The sequence below is a fragment of the Polypterus senegalus genome, chromosome 2 (genome assembly GCF_016835505.1).
Source record: "Polypterus senegalus isolate Bchr_013 chromosome 2, ASM1683550v1, whole genome shotgun sequence".
NCBI classification, from domain to species: domain Eukaryota; kingdom Metazoa; phylum Chordata; class Cladistia; order Polypteriformes; family Polypteridae; genus Polypterus; species Polypterus senegalus.
The window spans coordinates 226,270,877-226,283,120 of record NC_053155.1 but is presented as its reverse complement, the minus strand read 5'-3'; positions in this window follow the sequence as shown (position 1 = coordinate 226,283,120).

Here is a 12,244-nt window from a genome sequence, read left to right as displayed (position 1 = left end):
TGTTGTATAATGAGGAAAATGCTATGTCAAAATCTGAGTCAATTTAATTACGTGCTTGAGATTTTAGGTAAAATGTTCTGTTTGATTTGGAATTTTGTTAACTCTCTTCATTTTAGTTATACTTTAGAACTGGTAGTGTTTTTGTGTTGATGGTGGCAATTCTAAACTGCAGGGATGCCAAAGACATCCCTTCTTTATGTGTGCAATCTCAGAGTATAATTTGAAACCAACAGTTAATAAAAAAAAATGTTTTCTTTTTGGGGAAAAACTGAAAGGGCTAAGGGTAGGGTATTTTACTTTTTTGAAGTACCCTACCAAAAAACAAATTTTTCTCCTTATGTAGGTGCCTTTGTTCTTTTAAATGTTTTGCTTCTGACGTGTTGTATATTGAAAACTGTTCTGTCTGTTGGAAAGGTTGTAGCGGTCAGATGCCGTTAAGATTCACACCGTCAAGATGACGGTGATTTATTTATATTTTACAGTGGATCCCAGGGATGTCCCCAGCCACGGCTTGACCCGCACACACTCACAACAGAGACAAAAATACAGCACACTTGGGAATAACAATAATTAAAGAATGTAATGAAATTAAATCATATAAATGAAACCAATAATACCACCCCAGAACCCCTACGGCGATATTACATCAAACATATAAACACAAACAACTGCACACAGCAAAGTCAATGGAAGCAACACCAGATGAAATGAAAGATGACGATAGTGAGTACAGAGATCTGCACGCTGCAAGGGAATGAAAAACAGTCCTACCGGTAGCCACTGCAAGGGTGAAGAATGGATGGATGGTTCAGGAGCGCTTCTTTTCTTGCGGGGAAGCCAATGAATCCATAATCAATCCTCAGGACACAGGTATACAGAAGACAATCCAGACCTCAACAACGATTACAATCCAGGACACAAAACTAATTATGGCTTAAACAACAGAAGGCAGTCTCGCAGGTAAACGGAATCAAAATACAACAACAAAACACACCTCTTTTCCTTTGGCCACCTGCCCTCCTTTTAAACTACTTTGAACCCAACATCCCCTGCAGGGACTGCTGGGAGATAAATGTCTCACTAATAGTAGCACTGCTACAAGGTAGTCTAACCTTTTTTTCTCAGTTACTAAATAGTGCTGTAAATATAACAAAAAATTCCCTAATGATGACTTTTTGGTTTGCAGAAAAAGGAGAAAACAAAGGATTCATTCAAGAAACCCGAGCAGAATGAATTTGTTTATAAGGCATGTGTAGAAGGAAATTTATCAATGTTTAAGTAAGGACTGTATGTTGGCAAAAACGAATGGATCTTACACATGCTCAAGCATAGTGTGTGTGTAAATGAATAACATTCATGATATATGAATGCCATTTGCACAAAACACATTTTAAATGGATAAAATAAAATGTACAAATATGTGAATTGCAACCTATAATATATCACATCCTTCAACAAAATCTTTGTGAAATTAGCTACTAGTTTGATGATTATTCAACAACACAGGTGTCTTCTTTTGTTTTTGAGTAAACACATCATGCAGGTCTGTACCTAACTGAGTTTATTTTTCTATAAAAGGGCATCAATTTGAATCTGACTTGACTGAACACAACAATGGGTGATCTCACACTACTGCATAATTTGGCTCAGGGTGTACTGAGGAGAGAGGGCAGATTCCAGGATTGCGCTTATGTGTTGGCAGAGAGTGATGAATAGCTGATTAGCCATTTTAGACTACCCAGACCCATTCAGGTGCATTTAGCCATGCCTTACCTGTAACTCTTCAAGATAGCAGATAGGTCTGGGATTTCTCAGCCATCTATGAGCTACATACTACCTGAAGTACTTAACAGCATATTAATACTAATGTGGGATTATATGCTGTTCTAATATGGTGAGGAAAGGCAAGTGGAAGTTAGTTGAGGGTCTTACAAACTAGCCAACCTACCCAGGGTCACTGAATGCAGTAGGCTGCACACTTCCACACATCAAAGCTCCATCCAATGATGCATTTGCATATATGAGTGGAAAACACTTCCATTCTATCAACGTGAAGCTTATATGTAAATCAAAGTGTGTGCTGCTCAACATTGCTGCATGATAGCCCAGTTGTACAAACGGCAGTTTCATTCTGCTGCACAGTTCCATTGGCATGCGTGGGGAACTGTTCCCAGTAAAAGTAAAAGTTTCTCCTGTACATAAAATTGCATTTATTTGAGAGATGTAAATACGAGGTGTGGCAGAAAAGTAATGAGACTGATTTTTTATTTACCAAAGTTTTTATTTTTTTCAAACATCAATGTTATCCCCTTCAAAGTAGTTCCCTTGGGCAGCTACACACCGATGGAGACTTTGTTCCCACTGTTGGTAGCAGCGCTGGAAGTCTTCAACCGGTATGGTCTTCAGGCTGTCCATTACACTCTTTTGGATGTTTTCTAAAGTCCTGAAATGACGTTCTTTAAGGACATTTTTCAGTTTAGGAAAAAGGAAAAAGTCACACGGACTGAGGTCAGGTGAATAAGGGGGCTGGGGAACCACAGGAATGCCTTTTGAGGTCAAAAATTCTGTTATGGAGAGGGCAGTTTTTCGGCACCATTTTGGCACAGACCTTTCGCATGTGCAAATGTTCAGTCAAAATTTGATGAACGGTAAATCTGTTCAAATTTAATTGTTCACTCAACATTCTTAATGTTAAACGATGGTCTGATCTCACAAGAGTGTTCACACGTTCGAAGTTTTTATTGGTTTTCGAAGTTGAAGTCCTCCCTGAACGGTGTTCATCTTCAACGTGTTTTCTGCCTTCCAAAAATGATTTGTGCCAGCGAAAAACTTGAGCTTGGGATAAAGAATGCTCCCCATGGGCCTGTTTTAACTTTTCAAACGTCACACTTGCCGTTTAATGGCACAACGTTGCTCCAAATTCCGCTGTTCCATTTTGCGTGACGCACAACCAAAAACACAACTTTGCTAATAGCAGTCACAAAAATCACGTAGTTAACGGAAGGAGTTGAAACTCGCACTGAGCTATGGGAGGGTACTTATACACGTGCCCTATCAAGGACAACAGCGCAGCGTTGCCAGATCGCTTGCAGTGTTGCCAGTCTCATTACTTTTCTGCCACACCTTGTAAGTTAACTGTTTATATTCATAGGGGACAGGGGTTACCAATTTAAAACATGGCTTATGACACAATATAAATTATAAACAACCCACAGACTCCACAGGAATGGGCTTATAATAATGCAAATGTAACAGTGTGGGTTGTTATCGAGTGTACAAATGGACTTTTGAAGGCATAATGGCTGTGCTTGGAAATAAAGGGCAGCATTCTTTAAATACACTTCCATTAAAAATACTGAAAACACAAATTAGTATTTGGTAAATTACTTAGCATTTGGCACCATATTGTAACACTTTGCATAATTCACTCAGACTATTGCTTATTTCTTTCAAACTGGTTTGTATGTCTTTCAGAGTGCAGTACATTCCTTCGACTGCTTGGTTAATTTGCTTTTGGGTTGTGATAACTTTGTTCTCTGACTGCTTCTCTGGCATGCAGGTTCCCAGGCATGTGGAGTTTTGGCCATCTAACATGAAGTCTCTTCATGGCAAGTGGAATCGCCCTGTTAATTTTAATATTAAAAAATATTGAATAAATGAATGTTTCAGCTCATCATTATTCCGGTATGAAGCAAGTCACTTACAATTTACATTTGATGACTGTTCCGTAGTTGGAAATATGTTGCTGTCTTCTTCAGGAATAATACCCACTAAGGACACCTCACCAGTAATGGATGAAATACGCTCATTTGAAACAGAGAATACCATCACGGAGGTACTTTTTCGGTGAGCAGCTATGCGGTTCTTTGCATCTAATTTCAAATCAGTCCATTTCCGTTTTATTTCTGGAACAGTTCGATCTACAGAAGGCACTGAATTAACCATATTCATTGCCTCTTTCCAAGCAATTACTTTGCCTAACCCGGTAACACCACTACTAATGCTATAGAATAATATTTCTTTTCTTTTGTTCACTCATGTTAAAAGTACCTCAATCTCTGCTTCTTTGACAATTTACGATTGATGTTTATGAACCTACTTTGGGTATTAAGAATAATCAAGGTTTTACTCATGGTTTGTGAATGTGGCATAAGATTTTAGTATAATTGCCTTTTATGTGGAAATATATTTGTTAATTTAAGAGTGTTTCATGAATGAGACCCAAGGTGTTTTGTTGTACGAATCCTAAGATGTATACCATTTCAAATGAATTTAGTACCTAGTTCACCCATTGTCTCCTGGACTAAAACCATAGGAAACATTTCCTTACTTTGTATTTTAAGAAAATCAGTCTGAGATGAGGAACTGTGAATGATAGACAGGGATTATTCATCATTTATCTGATTAACAATTATTATGTGTTATGCTTTTGTTTATTGTTTCAAAAAGACTAACTTATCACCAAAAGCTTGTATGAGGTAAGGGGGATGGATATGTATACATTTTTCGGGGGGAGAGGGATGTATTAGAACATTTCAATGATAACTCAGTGCACATCCCTCTACCATAAGGGTGATCTGGGCTCATGTTGGAATTTTTCTTTTTCATTGGTATCTCATACTATTCCTCTCAACATACTTCCATTGTTAATTGTACATTATATTGCCATCCTTTGACCCAATGTACCAGTGACCACCCATTTAAATCTCCAAGGGAGACCACCCCGGCTCATTTTATTTTCATGTGTGATGTTTATAGAGTGTACTGTATATATATGTGTGACACCTTGGGGCCTGAGGGGGCCTTAATCTGGTTTTACTGTAGTTCATTTCCCAATTACGTACATAATACATTGCTAATACTTGTCATTTGTTATGCACCCAGCCTAGTCAAAAATAAATAAAATAAAATGCAGAGTCAGAGACAGAACAATATTTTTGAAGAATATATAATTGCAGTGCAGACTTCGAAGGCATTATGTAATACATATTGTGAGAGATAAGGAGAATACTTACAAAGATTACCTCTCCAGCACTTGGAAGGAATACAGCTTTAGATGAAACTGGCGGCATCTTAAAGTGTGCAGTCTGAAACCGGTAGGTGAGTGATTTCTTAATTAGAGACACTGACTCTGTGTCTTTTTACTGAGTATTAATGGTTAAATGTATGTTGATCCAATTTTTTTTATTTCTTATATTAAGAAGTATTAACATTTCAATGCATCACTTGTTTTTTTTCTGTGGCATTAATTTAAATATATTTGATTCATTAGCACATTATACTTCAGTCCAAATATAAATATAAAATGTAATTTCCATATTTTTAATGGCATGTTTGTAGTTTTTCGTATCTGTAAGAATCTGGCTGACTCATTTTTTATCTTTATTCACAATACTAAGTTTCTTAAACCTCCTGACAATTTTGTTCCCCTTCTCCAACTCCAAGAAGCACACTACAACTATTCTTAGTCTTAGTCTGGATCTGCAGCTAGTCTGCAACAGTGTGAATCCCCAAAGTTAGTCTTGTTGCTGTAAATAAAGACCAGCCAAGACCAGTATAGGATCATCCCCAGCTCAAAGCACGGTGCAACTGACCCCCCAGCAAGCTTTATTGTCTTAATGACCTGTACTTGTCAAACTTTTTCTGTGTTGTAATGTTTTTAATTCCATTGTCCAACTCACTTTTCTAGAGGTTAAACACTGCTATCACATTCTCAAAAATGACGCACTCAAGTGATGCTGATTTTTAAACAAAGGAAGGATCTTGTTGAGTTTTCAAGCTGCTGCCAGATTTCTTTGAAGTGTAATGTCATGATGCTGACAAAACATTAAAACATAAAAAATGATAACTTCAAATTAATTCCATTACACTAGACTGGTTTTATTTGCTCTGCCATGTTATAGATAACATCCACCACCTTCTTTATGTTATTGATGAAACTCCAACTCTTCCATCTCATTGTCCTCAATCGACATGAACTTTTGGATGTGTGGTCAATGGTAAGAGAAGGATGGGCAGCCTCTGCCTAGGACCTTGTTTAATTTGGAAATAATGGAAATTATATATTTAGTTAAAACATTAGCTAGAAGAGGTACAGCCTTTTGATCATATTGCTAAAACTTGTCCAGGACAGAATACTAAATATTTGTGATAATTAGGTCAAGTGTAGGGAATGAAATCCCTTTTTAGCATCAAAAGAAAACAATGGCAGAGGGGTAGAAAAAGGAAGAACCAAGTCTTTTCCCTGTTTTGTGTGTGTGTGTTTGTGAGTGTGTGTGTGTGTGTGTTTTAATCCAGAGAATCTAGGCTATTTCAGGTAGATGCTATTACAGTTGTCGCTTTAATGTTTTTAATGTCTTCTGAATGTTGAAAATTCCCCTTCCTCCTTGTCTGTTCTTATATATTGCAAATGCCACTATATTTATAGAGTAATTGTCATTACATCATTACCACAACAGTTGAAGTCATGTGATCTGCAAAATGGTTTAGCACAAATAAAGAAAACCAATTTAGAATGTTTTCCAATTTAGAAAAATTAGATTTTAAAATTCAAAGCAAAACATGGACATAGGTGCAGAGATGGATTCCAAACATTTCAAAATCCCAGATATGCCACATTTGTATAAATGGTTGTCTAATGCTACTGTTGTGGGAGAACACTGCTAGTTTTTAATATTATTAGAAACTAGCAGAATACCCGCGCTTCGCAACGGAGAAGTAGTGTGTTAAAGAAGTAATGAAAAAGATAAGGAAACATTTTAAAAATAACGTAACATGATTGTCAATGTAATTGTTTTGTCACTGTTATGAGTGTTGCTGTCATATATATATATATATATATATATATATATACACTCACACACACACACATAAACATATATACACATGTACATATATACATATACAGTACATACATATCTACATATATACTGTATATATACACACACATACATATATACATACACACACATATATAAACATATATATATACATATACACATACACATATATACACATATCTACATATGTACATATACACATATATATCTATACTAATAAAAGGCAAAGCCCTCACTCACTCACTCACTCACTCACTCACTCACTCACTCACTCACTGACTCACTGACTCACTCACTGACTCATCACTAATTCTCCAACTTCCCGTGTGGGTGGAAGGCTGAAATTTGGCAGGTTCATTCCTTACAGCTTCCTTACAAAAGTGGAGATGAGCTTCAACGCCGTGGGGGCGGAGTTTCGTGTGACATCATCACGCCTCCCACGTAATCACGCAGTACATAGAAAACCAGGAAGAGCTCAAAAAAGCGCTTAAGAAAACATGCATTATATAATTGAGAAGGCAGCGAAACAATAAGAAGCGAGCGAGTGACATATACAACCATATTCATGAGTTCTGCTACTTCAGAAACAAAGCACGATGTAAACCTACACTTTAAATTAAGTTCATAGACAGGCTGCCGCTGGCGTTTGTAATTTAGTGCCTGCCCATATAAGGCCGTCCGTCAGCGGCAATCCAATAGCAAACTGCCACGGGTAAATATTCACGGGTGAAGGACTGTGCTTATGGAGAGGAAGATGAGATGGTCAGGGTGGTGTTTGACACAAACTCAGCGAAACTGCGAGAGAAAGTTTTAAGTGCCAGGACTAAGGTAACATTAAATACAGCCACGGACATAGCACGAGATGGCACCAGCACAGCTGGGAACCTTCGATGCATGTACACCGAGCGGCACACGTGAACTGACGCAGTGCACAGATAAAAGGCAACAGTTCCAAAGAGCTGAACAAAAACGAATTACACAATTGAAAAGGCAGCAAAAAATATGAAGCGTCTGATAAGCATATTCATAAATCCAGCTACTGCGGAAACAAAGCACACGGTGGAAAAAGTCAATGTCCCGCTAAAGGAAGACAGTGTAAAAAAAACCCGTGCATGCAGTGTGTCAGGTCTCAGATAAAGAAGAAGACGAGCTGTTTATTGATGCAGTAAGAAACGAATCGATGAATGAAACCTGTCATCTTTACAACGATTGACAAACACGGAATGTAACTTGAACACAACACATCCTACAAATACGAACCTGATTGAAAGAAATAATGATAATCAAATCCTTGATGACAGCAACACTCAGTAACACTCACAAAACAAATACTGTATATTGACAGTCATGTTACGTTATTTTTAAAATGTTCCCTTTTCTTTTCTACCTTTTTAACACACTACTTCTCGCTGCGATCGCGGGTATATATATATATGTATATATATATATATCCCGCTCTACATACTCGAATAATGGATACTTTATTTGCCATCAATGATTGTTTTGGTAAAGCCATACTCAGTGTATTCATTAGATGAGCGGTAAAAAGTAAGAGCGAGGGAGGATGACTCATTGAGGCATGCAGGCTGTAGTGCGTAAACTCTATCTGAATTGCGATCACATTTGAAAAACATATCTTTTCAAGTTCTATTTAGTCCATATGTGTCAAACTCAAGGGCGGGCCACATCCGCCCGGCGTGTAATTATATCCGCCCGAGATCATTTTATATACTGTATTATTGTTATTAAAGCCGGGTATATGAAGCGCTGGTAACACAATAAACTACAGATCCCATAATGCAGCGCTTCAGCTGCCTTGCATCAGGGTAACCTGAATGCAATTCAGAAGATACAGAAAAAAGCATAATTAAATAAGAATCTGACACTTCAGCGGACGTTTTAACCGTGCACAATCACAAAGTGATTTCAAGTGAAGCTGCTTTTATGGGAGACACAAATGCACCAGTTCACCTTGCCCCACTTTCCCTGTTGCCAAGTACTGTTAAACCAATTCGTCACTACGGTGTTCCCAAATACGCACTTTGGTGATATACTGAGCGGACTGCGCACTGAGTTTGCACGGCGCTTTGGTGACTTTGATGAACAAAAAGTCCGTCTACATGCGGCTCGAACCTTGTGCATGTTTGGTAGCACATATCTGTGTGAGAAGCTCTTCTCAGTGATAAAGACTAACAAAACAGCACACAGGAGTCGCCTCACTGATGAGCACCTGCAATCCATCCTGAGAATCTCCACAACACAGAACCTCACACCAAACAGAAACGAACCTGTGGCCAAAAAGATGCCAGGCGTCCAGCTCTAAAATGACATATGAGCAAAGACAACTGAATGATTTGATTTGTTATTGCACGTAAGAGCGGAGTCAACCGTTTTAACAAACAGCGTATTGCACTGATACGAAATAGCTGTGTGTGTATATATGTAGATATGTATGTATATGTATATATATGTTTATATATGTGTGTGTGTATATATGTATATATATATATATGTATTTGTGTGTATATATGTGTGTGTATGTATGTATATGTGTGTATATATGTAGATATATATGTATGTATATATGTGTATATGTATAGATATGTATATATATATATATATATATGTTTATGTGTGTGTGTGTAAATATATATATATATGACAACAACACTCATCACTCACAACAGTGACAAAACAATTACATTGACAATCAGGTTACGTTATTTTCAAAATGTTTCCTTTTCTTTTCATTGCTTCTTTAACACACTACTTCTCCGCTGAAGCGCGGGTATTTTGCTAGTACATATATATATACATATATATATACACACATACATATACAAACATATATGTGTGTATATATATATGTACAGTATGTGTGTGTGTATATATATATATATATATATGTGCGTGTGTATATATATATATGTGTGCGTGTGTATATATATATATATATAGAAATAGTTTTATTGTCAAATAATGCAAAGTACGCAACACGTGTTTTGCCCTAATTCTGGGCTCATCAGGCGTACACACTCACTGCACCCTCTCTCAGGAATCGAACCTCAGACGTCAGCGCTAGAGGCAAAGCCTCTTGTGTAGCGCCACGGGGTGTGTTTCATTTATTTGACAGTATGTAGGGTAATTACATTCAAGGCATTCGTAGTCTGAATCACAATCTGACAGTATGGGGGGGTTACCTACCAGGTAATGCTTGTGGTTGGTCAGCAAGTCGGCTAACATCTGCCACAGTGCCCTCTTTCAGTTTCGAGAAGCAGATCATAGAATAGTTGAAATAGTTTTACTGTCAAATAATTCAAAGAGTACGTGACACGTGTTTCGCCCTAATTCTGGGCTCATCAGGTGTACACACTCACTGCACCCCCTCTCGGGAATCGAACCTCGGATGTCAGAGCTAGAGGCGTGTGGTTCATTTATTTGACAGTATGTAGATCGGGGTATATATATATATATATAGCAAAATACCCGCGCTTCACAGCACAGCGAAGTAGTGTGTTGAAGTTATGAAAAAGAAAAGGGAACATTTTAAAAATAACATAACATGATTGTCAATGTAATTGTTTTGTGAGTGTTATGACTGTTGCTGTTATCAAGGATTTGATTATCATTATTTCTTTCAATCAGGTTCATATTTGGAGGATGTGTTGTGTTCAAGTTACGTTGTGTGTTTGTCAACCGTTGTAACAATAACAGGTTTCATTCATCGATTCCTTTCTTACTGCATCAATAAACAGCTCGTCTTCCTTTTTATTTGTGACGTCACACACTGCATGCACAGGTTTTTTTTTACACTGTCTTCCTTTAGCTGGACATTGACTTTTTCCACCATGTGCTTTGTTTCCGCAGTAGCTGCACTTATGAATATGCTTGTATGCGTCACTCGCTTCATATTATTTTGCTGCCTTCTCAATTGTGTAATGCGTTTTTTGTTTAGCTTTCTTTGGAGCTCTTCCTTGTTCTCTACTTACTGCATTCACAGTCAGTTCACGTGAGCCGCTCGGAGTACATGCATCGAAGGTTCTCAGCTGTGCTTGTGCTATCTTGTGTGATGTCCACGGCTTTATTTAATGTTAGCTAAAACCTGGCACTTAAAAGTTTCTCTCGCAGTTTCGCTGAGTTTGTGCCAAACACCACCCTGACCATCTCATCTTCGTCTGCATAAGCACAGTCCTTAACCCGCAAATATTTAGCGGCGGAGTGTTTCTATTGTATTGCCACTGACAGATGGCCTTATATAGGCAGTCACTCAATTATGAGGGAGGCGTGACGATGAGGGACAGAACTCCGCCTCACACGGTGACCGAGCTGCAGGCTATGGCCGGTATATATGTACATAAGTAGGTTCCAGTTATGACCGTTACGCATAGAATTTCAAAATTAAACCTGCCTAACTTTTGTAAGTAAGCTGTAAGGAATGACCCTGCCAAATTTCAGCCTTCTACCTACACGGGAAGTTGGAGAATTAGTGATGAATCAGTGAGTGAGTGAGTGAGTCAGTCAGTCAGTCAGTCAGTGAGGGTTTTGCCTTTTATTAGTATAGATGACAATAAATGCAAAATCAGGTTACCAGTGAATTCCTTGGTCTCCAAAATCAAAGAAAGTAAAAACCAAATTAAGAGACTAAGGAACAGTTGAAGAAAATAAAAGCAAAATTGAAAGCCAGATCTTGATAATAATCAAACACTGATGATGAATTATTTACAAATAACATTTTTCAAAACTTAGAACACAGCAAACAAATAATGCCTAAATAAAAGGCAATCCGTAAAAAAAAAAAACAAATCCAGTGCACAATCCAGTAATCGTATTCCGAAAGCAAAAGTGGTCAAAACCCAGAAAATCTGGGGTTGTTGCTATGTTTTAAGTTTATTTTTTGTTTAATCGTGTAGCTGCATCATTTCCAGGATCTGAAAATCAGGCTGCTATTGAGTTGGTAAAGCAGGATCAGCACGAGTCAACTGCATACAAAAGAACTTTCTCATTCCAATAAGTTTCGTTTTAAAAGGGTTTAGTGAAAATTCAAAGTAAAACAGTTCACACAAAAATAGAGAAAAAAGTTGTTAAACTCACAGAATGAAAGACAAATATGTTTCTACAGCAAACTTAGACTTTTATTAAACTTGTTTTCTATACTTTAAGGTTGTATTATTTCTCTATGGCGAACTCATATATGCTATGCATAATACATTCAATATGTTCCATATACTGTATATGGCAAATTCAGCATGGTCAAAACGATATGTTACGGGATACAATGCATTCAGTAGGGCATGGTTTGAAACTGTGTGCCCTCATTGCCTCACCTACTGCAAGGCAGATCATAAACTGGTCTGAGAGGTAACAAATAATTAGAATATTCCATTTCAATTCAGCTTGGGGGGATT